Source organism: Xenopus laevis, chromosome 2L (genome assembly GCF_017654675.1).
Source record: "Xenopus laevis strain J_2021 chromosome 2L, Xenopus_laevis_v10.1, whole genome shotgun sequence".
In the NCBI taxonomy this organism is placed as follows: domain Eukaryota; kingdom Metazoa; phylum Chordata; class Amphibia; order Anura; family Pipidae; genus Xenopus; species Xenopus laevis.
Window position 1 is genome coordinate 89197375 of NC_054373.1, and position 13418 is coordinate 89210792.

The following is a 13418-nucleotide window of genomic DNA, read 5'->3' on the forward strand; positions in this document are numbered from 1 at the left end:
TTGGAATTAAAGAATTCAACCTATACATCCAATATGTTTTCCTCTGTCGCAGTTTAATAAGTCTCCCTTAAATTACTGGCTTATTTGTTCTAGTACCACAAATGTCAATGTTTGTGGATCATGTTGGTGGATTTCCTTATAATGGTTGGAGACACTATGTTTGGTGCACTGTTTACAAATGTTTTTTACGTGTTCCAAAATTTGCATCCAACAGTGCCAACAGATCTCTTGGTAAGCCCTATATACAGCATACGACATTCAATATTATCTTACAATTATAAAACCTTTTAGGCTGTGGAAGCCCTACCTCTTCATAGTTAAGAAACAAAGGGGCAGGCTTTGTACCTCTTGTGTGAGCACTTACAGGTACCCTTAAAGAGATACTGACACCAGAAATTCAACTCTTTTTTACATCTATCATAATATTGCCTTTGAAAGCTACTTATAACTTTGCCATAAAGTATTTGCACAATGTTTTTATGTTACCAATCTAGTGTCCCATGTTTCTGTATGAGGGGGCTGCCATATTTGTGCAGCAGGAGTCCATTAGCATTAGAAACTGAGTTGGCACAGTCAGGTTTATAAACTAACAATAACTTAGATAAAGAAACCTCTCAGCAAAAAAAACGATCAAAATGACCTATAGGTAACATTTAATGTACATTAATGTTTTTTTATTATTATTATTCTTTATTTAGGATATTTAATTACACAACAACATAGAATAGGGAGTGACATACAAAAGGCAAAGAAAAGTAGGGTAAGAAAAAAATTGATATTTTAAAAAGTAGTTTTTAAGTGTCAGTATCACTTTAAGGCCTGACAAGCATGTTGTTATATCTCCGCCTATTCAGTCTCCCAAAGGTGTTAGATGGAGCTAGCAAGTTCCTCATCTAAGAATGTACTTGATCCCCACTAAGATATAATTAATCCTTATTGGAGATAAAATAATCTTATTGAGGTTTTTTAATGTTGATTATTTTTTTAGTAAACAAAGTATGGAGATCCAAATTAAAGAAAGGCCCCTTGTCCACAAAACAGCATGTTCCAAGCATTCTGGATAATATGTACCATACTACTATATTAGTATCTATTTTAATGTTTGGACCATAATGATCAGCGTTTCTAATACTAATGCTTTTTGTTAAAGTCTTTTCCTATTCACTTTTATGCATGCATACAAGCTAACCAAATAGAATGCTGTCTACTGTACTACTTTTTACAGCCCAGCTGTGACCCTTTGGTCTTTACATAAATAAAAGGTGAGCAAATACATGCATAAGAACAGCTCTTTAGCAAATATATATATGTGAGAAAAAACATTATGTCTAACAGTAATCCTTTTAAGCACTGTCTTTATTAGGATGTCAAATGTTGCCCCTTATGCAGTGCTTCCTTCAACCAGATAAGTGCCAGTTGAAGATGGGTGAAAAGCGAAACATCCATTAGATTCGGTTGAACTGAAGAAGCCAATGGTGAAACATTTTCAAGAAAAACTCGGAATGCCCAGTTGCCTTTGATTTAATTCTGCTAGATACTGTATATCATGACCTGGGTAAATGAGAATCTTCAACATTTCATACTTGTAAATGTAGCAATAATGAACAATAAACCTACAGTAAGCACATCACAAATGTTTAATTAATGACACTAACCTGGAAGGCAGTGTAAAAACACAAAGGATGTATTTACTAAAACTCAAATTTTTCCCAATCTTTTATTAAAGCAAAGTCGACTCCCATCCATGAATTTAACAAATTTTTCCATGAATTTATCAAAAAATAAGTTAGCAAAAGGCAGAACGGAAAAGTCTCAACAAAATTAACTATGAAGATTTTCATTCATCCAGGTCATGGTATATCTAGTATAGGTAAATCTAAAAACAACTGGACTTGCTGAGTAATCAATGAAGACATTTCACTAATCATCCGAGCAGCTTCTTCAGTTCAACTGACTCAACAAAATTGTGCTGTAATTCAAATCGTACGTTTTCTAAATTGTACGTCTAAATTGTACATCTTTGTACGACTTTTTTGGATTATCGTATGAAAACCAGAGCATATCACAATGTCAAGAAACATCTTCAAATTGTAACAGGGGCATCTGCCATTGACTTCTACATGACCTCAACAGGTTTTAGCTGGAGTATTTTGGATTCATTTTTTTAGCAGCTTCAGGGTATAATAAATAAATCCTGCAGGATGAGCTAATAGTGATGGGCGAATTTATTCGCCAGGCGCGAATTCGCGGCGAATTTGCGTGATTCGCGTCCAGCGAATAAATACGCGAAACGCCCACGAAAATTTTTTTTTCGAAAAACGGACGCCGGCGTCAAAAACAAGACGCCGGCGCCGTTTCGCGAATTTTTTGCTGTTTTGCTAATTTTTCGCCGTTTCGCGAATTTCGCGCGAAATTCGCAAATTTTTCGGCGAAGCGAAACGGCGCAAATTCGCCCATCACTATGAGCTAAGCATCAGAATGTGGGTGGCACCAAACCTAAAAGTAATTGTGCCAAGCATATTAAAAGGTTTATAAGTCCCAACTGGACTGACACTCATACCACACCCATGTGAATAGGTGAATAAAAGAGAACATTTCCAGTTTTGCAATTTTTTGGGAATAAAGTTGAATTTCTCTTTTATATTTAACCTTTAAAGCAATGAACCCACTACTAGTCTAATAATTTCACTGTTTTATCTATATAATTATGGACAGCTAGTTTAAGCTTTTATTCAGAGAAGAATTTTCCCGGAGAAAATATTGTCACAATCCTGTTTTTTCAAGTTGGAAATGCTCTTTGGTTACCTATTAAGTACATCAAGCTCCACCCTTTACTATAACTGATAAAATAACCCATGTCTCTGTTAAGAGGTTATAATGAAAATTTCCCATTTGAGAAAATGTTGGTGTGCACTGTGATTTGTAATCCAACAACATTTGGCTAAAGTTTTGTTAACGTTGTGTTTACGTTCCTTTAATGGGGCTTTTTCTGCCAACAAAGGTATCTTGAAATCGTACATTAACCTTTTCTGCAAAATGTTTTCCCGTCCTAGTGCATCTTCCTGCTGGTTGATGATTCCCAAGAGTTTAAGGATCAAGACACCCTGAGCAAAGCTAAATATATGTTTTGTACTTGCATTGTGAAAAATGTCCACACCAATTTTCCTTGAGGGAGTAGACTCTAAATACAGACACATAAAAATAACAAAATAAAAATAACAAAAGGAATATTCTTCCAAAGTCTGATTACTATTCATATGTTAATTAAATAAAATAGCCTACTGGAAATATAGAGGTGGTTTACATTGAAGGAGCATAATCACCTGAAGGAAGCTGGATCTCCATAGGTGGTGCCATGGGAAGTTTGATGGGTTGAAGTTCAGGTTAGCATACCCAAACATATACACATAAGCACACAAATGGTTATTAATGTAAACAAGATATTACCAGTATCCCAAAAGAGAACTAAAAAAAAAAGGTAAATCACTTTAATGATGAAGTGACAACTCTATTTCCAGAATAAAAAACAAAAATGTAAAGTAAGTAATGTTGAAGAATGTTTTCAGGTCTCCTAGTACTCCTTTTGTACAAAATGTTAACAGGTTTAGAATTTATTGGGAATGCTACTTTGTTATTTCAAGGTTAATTAACCAGTCTGATATAAATCCAGAGCACAACACAATATATCAGGATTTTTAAGTGATTTTGTAACGTTTGTTCCATATAAAAGGGCAAGGTTCAGAAGCGACTCATCTGCACCTCATTGTGCTTGTGAAATCAAGCCTCACTGTTCATTTCATATGAAACCAGTCAATGGGCATTACACTGTAATGATTTTCTGCTTTGATCGACCCAAGCTGTATTCACAGGACTGACCTGAGGTCTTGGAACTGAACAGCACTAGCTGCTTGCAAAATAACTTTATTTAGAATCACCAACAAATCATATAACTATATGACACATTTTGTTGACAGAGAATGACAGATGAAAGAGATAGATGGACAGACTAAACATGGATCTAGATGCAATACATGCAAAGAACACCTAGTAGAATGTAGAGTAAATGCACAAAGAAGGGTATTAATTACAGGATAGTACAGATGGAGCAAAATAAATATAAGCCAATGGTATCTGAGAGAAATTCAACCGTTTTTTTTTCCTATTTCCTTTTTATCCAATTGTTAATGAATTTCAACTGCCAGCATACTGCACTCCAATATATAGTATAAGGATAAAGCATCTGAAAGCTGTAGTCATCTTCAGGGTCAGTGGCATTGATAAATAAAAAGGATACTTCAGTAAGAATGCTACCCATCCTGTGGATACCTAGATCTAAAAAGTATGTCTGTCCTTTTTGCTCGTAATATAGGCAAGCCAAATAACAAGTAATTTCCCTATGCTGGGTTCCAGTCTTCTAACACACTTTATTTTTACAGTATATATATACATCTCTCTTAAGCATATTATTTCTCTCAACCATGTATGTAGTACCCTTGTAATTTTGCTAATTTGAATGCGTGTAACTGCTCAATACTGATTACTGGCGACACCAAATTGGTTGGATTAGCTCAGTAAGCCTTGAACTTCATAGGCAGGTGTGTTCAATCAGGAGAGAAGGTATTTAAGATGACCAATTGCAAGCTAAAAATTTAGTTATTTGGTCATAACAAAAAGTGCTTTGCATGGTGGAAGAAGAACACTGCATTCCAAGAAAAACACCTGCTATCTACTGTCAAATTTGGTGGAGATTCCATCATGCTGTGGGGCTGTGTGGCTAGTTCAGGGACTGGGGCCCTTGTTAAAGTCGAGGGTCAGATGAATTCAACCCAATATCACCAAATTCTTCAGGATAATGTTCAAGCATCAGTCACAAAGTTGAAGTTACACAGGGGTTGGATATTCCAACAAGACAATGACCCTAAACACACTTGAAAATCTACAAAGGCATTTATGCAGAGGGAGAAGTACAATAGTCTGGAATGGCCATCACAGTCACTCGACTTAAATATCATCGAAAATCTATGGGATGATTTGAAGCAGGCTGTCCATGCTCGGCAGCAGGTCCGGACTGAGAATTAAAATAGGCCCTGGCATTTCAGGTACACAGAGGCCCAATCAGCCCACACAGAGGCCCAAATAGCCCCCCACCAGCCACTAAATACTGACTTTCTATGGCACCTCATAGCAGCCCTTCTGGCATTTGCCAGAACCCACAGATTGCCAGTCCGGGCCTGCTCGGCAGCCATCAAATTTAACTGAACTGGAGATTTTGTATGGATGAATGGTCAAAAATACCGCCATCCAGAATCCAGACACTCATCAAAGGCTATAGGAGGCATCTAGAGGCTGTTACATTTGCAAAAGGAGGCTCAACTAAGTATTGATGTAATATCTCTGTTGGGGTGCCCAAATTTATGCACCTCTCTCATTTTGTTATGATGCAAATTTTCTGTTAATCCAATAAATGTTGTCACTGCTGAAATACTACTGTTTCCATAAGGCATGTTATATATTAAAAGGAAGTTGCTACTTTGAAAGCTCAGCCAATGATAACCAAAACTCCAGAGAATGACTGTAATATGCAAATAGCACTTTACCTTCAGGTGGGTCCTAGTTTGTCTTGTGATGCACAGATACCTCTTGGCCATAAATGCAAAGATCAGATCTTATGAATCGAGGATTCATACAATTTTCGGACCGTGTGTGGAGAGTCCCGACATTTTTCATCTGTCGGAGATCGGTTGTTTGATCGATCGGACTGGTTAAAAGATTTCTGTCGGCTGCCGATAATATCTCTGCATGTATTGCCGATCATACGGTTTTCAGTGGGAGACTGTCACTAGCTTTGATCAGACATAACTATCGTACGATTGCTGTCAGGGGCAGAACATCAGCTGATCTATTCTTTTGCACTTTATTTGATTTCAATGGTTAATGGCAGGTCGGGAGATGGGGAAGTCCGATCGTACGATGATTTGTACGATCAGATCTTTGTGTCTATGGCCAAAAGAAACCTGAGCATTGTGATCTCTCCCTTTTATACTTTTAAACACTATTGCCTAGTGGGCAAACACTGAAAAGCTATGACATCAAACTTTACCTCTGCTAAAATATTCTGTAGGGTCCTTGTTTTTTTAATAGACTACTCTTAGTTTGGATGGTAAAACATTTTCAAGCTGAAAATACTGTGCAAAGCTTAATAAGACTCTTAATGGGGTGGGTCACCTTTAAGTTAACTTTTAGTATGTTATAGAATGGCCAATTATATACAAGCAGCTTTTCAATTGATCTTCATTATTTATTTTTTATAGTTTTTAAATTTTTTGCCTTCTTCTTCTGACTTTTTGTAGCTTTCAGATGGGGGTCACTCACCCCATCTCAAAACAAATGCTCTGTAAGGCTACTTTTTTTTTATCATTAATGCTACTTTTTATTACTCACCTTTATATTCAGGCCCTCTCCTATTCATACTACAGTCTCTTATTCAAATAAATATTAGGGTAATTTGGACCCTAACAACCAGTATGCTAAATTGCAAATTTGAGAGCTGCTGAATAAAAAGCTAAATAACTCAAAAAACACAAATAATAAAAAATGAAAAGGTGGAACAACCCCTTTAACATGGAATGCAATCTTTTGCTTTTCAATGCCATACAAATGCTTTCTTGAAAAAAATATGGAAAGTGCTATTATCACTTTTCGACCAGTCTTGTACAACATATTTTACTGGTCTGGAAATTTAAAGAGTCCTGCTATTTCAAGATCAGTGAGACCCAAACAACACCCCGCAGGCCCAATAAATAGGGCTGTGGCATCTTACAGGCATTTACTATAATCTACAGATTGGCAGTCAGGGCATGCTTATGCCTTTTCAGCAGTATCTTTCCTAATGTATTTCTTGAAATAAGGTCCCTTTTAAGGGCTCCAGCCAGTTTGTTAGAGACAGATTTTTCATTAGACTATACTTGAATTGGTTTATCTGTTTGTAGCAGCATTTATCAATTACCTTGAGTAATGAGCAGGTGCATAAGACAAAATGGAAAACCCTGAGAAAAGAAAGGTTAGCTGAAACTTGAAATCACTTACATTTATCAATTACCTTAAATGAGTAGTAATAAACCCTGTCAGAATAGCCACAATAACTATTTAATATCAGCACAAGTTATGCCTTGTTTCTTAAAGTCAGGCTTAGTCCTACCCATATAGTAGTGCAAAGATATCCCGCTAATAGCTGCTTTTAGGCTGCAGTTTTTAATCTGTAGTAGAGGTCCATAAATGCAGGGCTATTTTCCCTAGGGGGTGACAAAAGTGCTTCTTTAGGTTTCGGGTTGAAGGGAGATCAGTAGTGAAGTCAATGGGCGTCAAAATAATTTTGACGCAAGCGTCAATTTTTATACGCGCGACTATTTGGTCCAATTGCATTAAAGTCAATGGGTGTCCAAATAGTTTTGACGCGCAACAATTTTTATGCGATCACCAATTCTGATGCTCGTCAATTTCTGTTTGATTTAGCGGATTTTTCACCTGTGAATTGTCGCCACAGTTTCGAGAATTCGTGTCTAGCGAATTTATTCGCCCATCACTACAGATCAGGTTAAGATTTATGATTTTAGTGTCTTGGTTATTTTTGGATCTAGCAACAGTAGGTGACTGTCTATACCATTGCACATTGAGCAATTGAGAAGAAAATGCTTGTTGTCAAGATGTTGACATTTCTTCCTGCAAATGCTTCCTTAGGTGCAAGTGTCTTGCATCAATTGACGCAGGCCCGGTTTCCCCTGCATCATACCTCCCAACTGTACCTTTTTTAGAGGGACAGTCCCTCTTTTGACAGCTCAACCCGCAGTCCCTCATTTGTACTGGAAAGTCCAGTTTTTCTCTGCACTGAACAGCCAGAAAAAAAAACAAAGTTTCTGACTTAATTGGCTTTTGGCAGAGAGCCCAGAACAGACGGAGCAACAGATAAGATACTACAATTTTGAGATAAGCAAATAAGTAATTGTAACAATTTAAGATAACAGGTCCCTTGGGAAAAGTTAGACTCACAGCTTAAAGGGCAATTCACCTTGATTAGCAAAACTGTAATAACTGAAAAAAAACACAGAAATATGTTCAAACTTTCATACCCTGCTATATTTAGCAAAATGTACATGGAAATAAGGGGGTGTGGCCACAAAAATGCGCATGGTCAAAAACATTTTCGCCATGCTGTTCGCGGCATCTTTTTTGTCCCCCTTTTTATCTCCAAAATGTTGGGAGGTATGGCCTGCGTCAGTAGCTGCGTATGAGTTGCATGTATAACAGGGAGCAGGACAAAGGCAGTGATGCCAATCTCAACTACAGTATATGAAATTGTAAGGAGTCGCTATTGATGTGACAAAGAACAAAATTATGTGTATGCAGATTAGCATACCAACAATGTATAATAATTAGTTATAAATAATGAAACTGTGCACTGGCAATCATTCTCTTTCTTTCTATGTGCAAAAATGGCTTTTTATCATATCTTGCACCTGGTCAACTGCAGAATGTAGGTTTTGAGACACAACCCACCAATAGTGATGAGCAAAACTGCAGTGTTTCACAAAAGTATTTCAACACTGCTGAAAAATCCATTGATGATCTGAGTCAAAGTATAGGCATTTTTAGATAAGCTATAGCATATGTTTAGGCCTGCCTTATTAGAGAATCTACGTTTTACTATGCTATGAAAGCTCTGCTCTTCCAAACACAGTACCTCAACAGCAACTTAGATACACAGGGGGAGGACTGTGGAGGACTCTGGTCTCATTGCGTGATGATTGCTTGATACCCACCAACAACACTGCAGGTTATAGAATGAAAATGACTATAGCTATAATTATTATTTTTTGCTATTATAAAAACCTAGATGAAAAGCATTATCTATCTTGTGTGTTATCATTCTGACAAGGGCACATTTTGCTTTCTCTGCCATTTTTTTACTTTTGAAAGAGAAGAAAGCAATATTACAATTCCAGTTCATATCCAGTTCAAATAATGTATTGCTGTGAAACACATAATAATATTCATAAGTTCTGAAAGAAATTCTAATGCACCATAGTTATTTAATTTTAGTGACATACATGAACAGATGAATCATCTCATGGAGGGACTGTAGGGTACACTAACTTAGTTACAGATATTCAATTTCTCTTTTATATGACCAGGACAGCATGTACATCACTAAATGCCAGATAGGCAGATGTCTGAAACATTAGGGGACGTGTACATCCACAAGTGCCGTGAGCAAAGTGCAATATCGAGTGCAATTGGCATGTTTTTTCCCCCAAAATGCAGTTATATCCCCAGAATTACGCTTACAGCAATTCCATCTGATTCACTGATTACCATGCTGATTACCACAACAGTGTGATTATTTCATTGAAAATTGAGGTGCCATAACAGGAGTCTGACCAGGTGATGGCTCCAGGGTTCACTAGGCACCCAGTGTTTGCCTGCATCAATGGGCACAGCAGTGCTCAATTTAGAACAGAAGGTGGGAAGGATTGAAAACTATAGGTTACTATAAGTAACTGTAAGGATCAAATTTTGACGCAAGTACCTTTAAAGAAAGGGATTTTATGTGCAACTGAAATTTGTAGGGACTGCAACTGCACTTGCAGAAGTACAATAGTCCTATTACCTTTACCTTAGTGCATTCCCAAAAGGGAAGCCATTTTCCATAAAGTTATTAATACACCCCAGTATGCAAAAAGCAGTGGCGTAACTACTGGGGGAGCAGGGGGTGTGATTGGGCCAGGGCCCGCACCCCCTCAGGGCCCCCCCCCGGCAGCTCACGCGCCGCGGTTCCCGGCGGTTCCGGGTGTACAGAGGGGGGGCGGGGGCCCGGCAGCGCATCCCACGCCAGGGCCCGTCCCCCTCTAGTTACGTCACTGGCAAAAAGTAGCAATGCATTGTTACTTGTTCTGAGGTATAAATGTACAAGGTATAGATGATTTAAGGGAGATCATTTTTTGGGTTAAGTATTGTGATGTTTTGACTAACTGCCTAATAACAAATTAATTGTTACAAGCACCGCAGTCATAAATTGCCAGGAAGGGATTTACGCAGAGAGAACATGCGTGTTAATGGAAAGTTTTCTACTGCTTCTTTGGAAATGAGATCATTCTCTCTTTTTAGTTTAATGTTCAATAAAAAATATTTTTTGCAACTGTGTTATAAGGAAATCTGCTTCAATAGAACAAAAATAGTCTTTTTTGTAAGCAAGACCATCTGGTTATGAATTCTATACCCCATTAATTAAAACATGTGTTAAATGGACTGCTTGGACTAAATCTGTTGTCGATTATTTTAAATCTTACAGTTTTTTTCCTCTCAAGTGTTGCTAAAAAGCCTTGGGAATTATAAGTATGCGTTTTGAACAGTCTTTAAGCACATATATGTAGGTACTGTATGTATGCTCCATATTACTTTTTCCCTCAACCTCTACCCCAGTGTTTTACAGAAATGTTTATTTCAAATAGAATAGCCTGTCTAACAGGAAGCAAGCAGTTAAAAAATATAGCAAGAGAGCAGTCATATCAGTAAGTCTGTGTATTATTAAAGAGTGCTAGGTTACGGCCAACTAGAAGTAACCTCCAAGCAGCTGTAGCAGCCAATCATTGACTGCTGATCTCACATATAAGCAGAGTACTGTGTGCCTGGAAGAGCCTCTGTGAGAAAGAGATGTAAAACTGGTCACTAAAAAACAAACCAGAACTATAACCTAAACCAGCACAAAAATTTTTTATCAACCACGAAGGGTCTTAGATTCAGTCAGTCACCACCTCAGCCACCAAGACCATGCACATGCTCAGTGTGCTCTGGGCCGCTGTTGGGAGGCAAATCTTAGGGATTGTTAAAAAAATGATCAAAACAGTAACAAGTCACATGACATATAAGAATTATTAATCAGCAAAGACTGATTAATAATCAGAATATGCAGATGGCACGGGTTCCTGTGTTGCCATCTAACGAAATGTTTATAGGTTTGTATTGTTTAATAAAACTTTTCTCACCTCTCCAAAACCAGGGGCTTTATTAATATACATACATAATAATCCTCCAATGAGAATTCCAGCTGATCTGTGTGAATTTGACTGTATGCTCTTTGTTCCAGCAATTGGAGTTGGGAGCAGTAAGCAACAAATGACAGCACTGAACAAGTCTGTCCTTTATCCCCTTGTCTGATTCCAGTGTAATATAATAAAGCCAAAAATTGTGTAATTATCTCTGTATGTAAGATAATAGCAAGATGGATGACATAGCATTCTTTTTGGTCAGTAATCTTTCATCTATAATTAAGTATTTCTTCAACTTTTGAAGAGAAATAAAGAATTATCAGGGATCTAGAAAATCAATACTGGAAGAAATTCCATAAATGATTCTGCCTGATCAATCCCCTGAGCATAGAGACAGAGGTGTATCGTGGAAACAGGGATGTATACATTTATTACAGCATAGCTTGAGACCAATATGGAGATTAAACTGTCGGCACAAAAAAAAGACAGCACCTAAGGGCAATGTGCAATTAAAATGCAATCATCGGGTTACGTGGCACATTAATGCAAAGTAGATTATGTGAGGGAGCTAAAACTAACTCAGTTCAGAATTTGGGATCATTACAAGGATTGACTCAATCAAGAATACAGATAGTCTAGCTCCAAGCTCAGTGGCCATATCAGGGCTTTAGTTTTTTAGTGAGAAGCCAGACAGGACTGTGACTGGAGCTTGTATGCATTTGTAATAGTGTATAGGCATGACGAGAGGGAGAAGGCAGACAGTACTGTGATTGGTTAGTGTGTATGTGTGTTTAATAGTCAATAGGCAATGACTAGAGCAGGCAGAGGAAAGAAGAATAAAATAAGTCAGTCCCTAACCTTAGGTCACTGATATCAGGCAAGAGCAGACTGAGGGGCACATTTACTATGGGTCGAATATCGAGGGTTAATTAACCCTCGATATTCGACCATCGAAGTTAAATCTTTTGACTTCGAATATCGAAGTCGCAGGATTTACTGCAATTCATTAGATCGAACGATCGAAGGAAAGGATTTTAATCCATCGATTTCTTTCGATCAGAAATTGCTAGGAAAGCCTGTGGGGACCTTCCCCATAGGCTAACATTGGTGCTCGGTAGGTTTTAGGTGGCGAAGTAGATGGTCGAAGTTTTTTATAAAGAGACTTCGACTATCGACTACTTCGGCTATCGAATGGTCAAATAGTCGAACGATTTTTAGTTTGAATCGTTCGATTCGAAGTCGTAGGCGAAGGTCGAAGTAGCCAATTCTATGGTCGAAGTAGCCAAAAAAATACTTCGTAATTTGAAGTATTTTTCATTCTAATCCTTCACTCAAGCTAAGTAAATGTGCCCCTGAGTGTGTGCAGTAGTTTGGCAAGGCAAAAGATGGAGAGCTACTGTGGGAATCTTCAGAGGCATGGATCTTTATTTCTATAAAGCTTTGGTGATTTTGGGTTGGTACAAGAGCCATATTCTTTTTTACGCTTTAGAGATGCCAGATGTACCACTACACTACTGACACAAAGCTAAAGAGGAGCATACCCTGGTTGCTTCATATTCTCTTTCAGAAGGTCCCCACTTAGTGTACGTTCACTGCCTTTCTAAGACACCTAGGAAACTGCCCTGGAGGGCTCCCCATTTTCCCACAGTCCTTTCAGTTGGATTTCCAGGAGCTTGGATAGATTTGAGCCAGGCCAGGGTCTATGCCCCCTAAAAGGTGCTCCCATGCTATAGCTCTCAGGCATATGTAAGCAGGAGACCAGGGAGCCATCCCCTGGCAGTGAAAAGGATATTGGCACACGGACTCAACGTCCCACATCACAGGTATTGGAGCAGGGTGCCAGCCGCAAAGCAATCCATACTTGAACACTGCAAAGGGCCAGAAGGGATGCCCCCTCTCCAGAAACCAGTTGTGAGAGGCCAGGGCTTCTTAAAGGCACAAGAACATCAGAACGAGAATGCTGAAACATGGATGTAGTGGTTAAATATTTTTCAGAGTATCTTCGGCAGGCTGCCACTAAACCCATTAGCTATTGCTAGGTGGTGATCTCCCATAGAACAAATATGACATGTTTACAGTGTGTTGTTAAATTAGGTGAGCAACCTAGTAGTGCACTGTCCATTTGTACTAATATTTGTCTCACAATGTAATGTTCACACAGTCTGAATATTGAATGTAGTACAGAGTTAGGGTTACCACCTGTCCAGTTTTGACCAGGCAGCCTGGTTCACAAGGACTGCCTGGGTCAAAACTGCCTGCCTGGTTTTCCAAACTTGGAAAACCGGACAGGACTAAAATGATGTGGCAATTGGCCATTGCATATAATAACATCATAGTCCTACCCCATGGAGTCACTGACCCTTGTGACATCACAGC